At 32.6% G+C, this 1,950-nt stretch overlaps 1 non-coding gene across 1 annotated transcript; it reads right to left on the minus strand.

The window, feature by feature from the left end:
- Positions 1-842: 842 nt before the first annotated feature.
- Positions 843-915, minus strand: LOC149203803 (small nucleolar RNA SNORD36). Its single transcript, XR_016254038.1, has one exon. It is a non-coding gene; the product is annotated as a small nucleolar RNA SNORD36 (small nucleolar RNA).
- Positions 916-1,950: the final 1,035 nt, after the last annotated feature.

Raw genomic sequence — 1,950 nt, forward strand, 5'->3', positions numbered from 1 at the left:
GAGGAAATTGAAGGAAAATAATGGAAAATGAAGAAAATAGAGGTGTCATCCATAAAAATCCTTATGAGCACCAGTGTACGGCTTTAGTCAGTGTAATATTTTGTGAATTTGTGTTTGGATCTCTATCATTATTCTCTCTCTCACTCTTGGTCACATAGAGTTTTCTTGGAGCACTCTAGTTGGGAGAAAGGAAAGGAAAAGCAAGCAATGGAAATGAATATGCATATATAAATAAATTATGAAGGAGGTTGCAAGAGTACCTCTAGTGTAAAATTTAATTCAACCTAAAAATTCATTGTCATGCCCCTATAGTCACCCACATCAAAGGATGAATTAGCACACCCAAATGGCCTATCACTAAAAGTTTGTGGTGCATCATGACTCATTTTAGTTCATCGATTCTGTCAACCTAAAACTACATGATTCCATACCACACCTCACCTTTTATATTTCATGATTATTAAAATTCATAAATTTAACACTTATTGAAGTAAGTAGATAACCATTCCATATAGTTACGCCTTAACATAGCTAGTATGCAATTCATATGAATGAAATTAATATTATAGAATCCACAACCCAATTGACTTAACAACTGTCAAATATTGAAATGTGGTACAACCAAGTGAACTCTAGTCTCTTATAGCAATTTAAAAATTATAAGAGCACACAATTCATACAAACCTATCCCCAAATTTCCTATTTGATATATTCCCATCGATCACAACTTTTTCACATATCAAAACCATTTCACTTGATAGAAATAGCAAGTGCTCTCGTATGCATGCAATGTATGAAGAGTTAAATGAAGGAAATCAAGTTAAGTCTAATATTACAAGTCAAGTGAGTCAGAGTTAAAAAGCTAATGCTTTGTCAAGAAAATATAAGTTAAGGGAAAGAAAAATATCGATTCATGTTAAATTCAAGTTAGAAAAGTTAAGTTAAAGTTTCAAGTCATAGTTTTCATGCGGAAGAGAAAGTTAGAGTTTTTGTGATTCCATATTTAGAAAGTTTAGTGCTTATATGCTCATGGTTGGGTCATTGTAATGATAATTAATAAGAGAGAATAACATCAACTCGATTGATGTATTTGAGAGAATAATTAATATTGAATAAAACTTCTTTATTCAAGTATAAGTTTGTGTACATATTTGTCTTATGTTTGCATTTTTATCTCTGCCTTTAAATAACAAGTGGTATGAAAGAAAGTTTTAGCAAGGTTACAAAGAACCAAAGGAGTTAATAAGGTCACGAGCTACTTCCACTAAGAGCCTTAGCTATTGTGAGTATCCCACAAATCAATGTTTCCATCCGTTGGTCCATAAGTACAAACTAGAGCTCATTGAGAGTTTGTAAACCCCACTATTAAAATATTAGGGTGAGTAGCCTACAGAGCCACCACCATATCAAAAGCAAAGAACCACTGCCACTGACCAAAGGAGTCTCCACTATAAGTTATAGCCATGAGCTTTGATAACGATCTACATAGAGGAGCTTGGCAAAGTTGCTAGTACTTATTGGGCGCCACCATTAAAGTCAAGGTTAAAATGTTTAGTTTTAAAGATAATTAAGTGTATGCAAAATTCATTTCTAGAAGGCTGACACAATAAGGAAAGAAGACAAAATAAAAAAGAAAGATGACATTCATGGGTCACAAAGCAAGACTGAAGAAAACTGAGAAAATAAATCCAAAGGAAGAGCCAATGTATTTCAAAGAGCTCATAAAGTTTATCGCCACAGTTGGGGCATCTAAAATACAAGTAGATGAAGTAGAACAATTCGAGGATGAATGGATCAAGGTATATCTCGTAGTACTTCCAAAATTTACTCGTAAAAAATTTAACTTTTGGAAACTTTAAGAATGAAAAATTTTCTTTAATGTAAAGAGTTGAATGAGTATCAGTCTAATAACCTATATGATGAGGTATGTGATGCCTTAATAATTTATAT

This window comes from Pinus tabuliformis, chromosome 2_1, assembly GCF_031772625.1.
Source record: "Pinus tabuliformis cultivar Carrire ecotype Pingquan chromosome 2_1, CPIR1, whole genome shotgun sequence".
In the NCBI taxonomy this organism is placed as follows: domain Eukaryota; kingdom Viridiplantae; phylum Streptophyta; class Pinopsida; order Pinales; family Pinaceae; genus Pinus; species Pinus tabuliformis.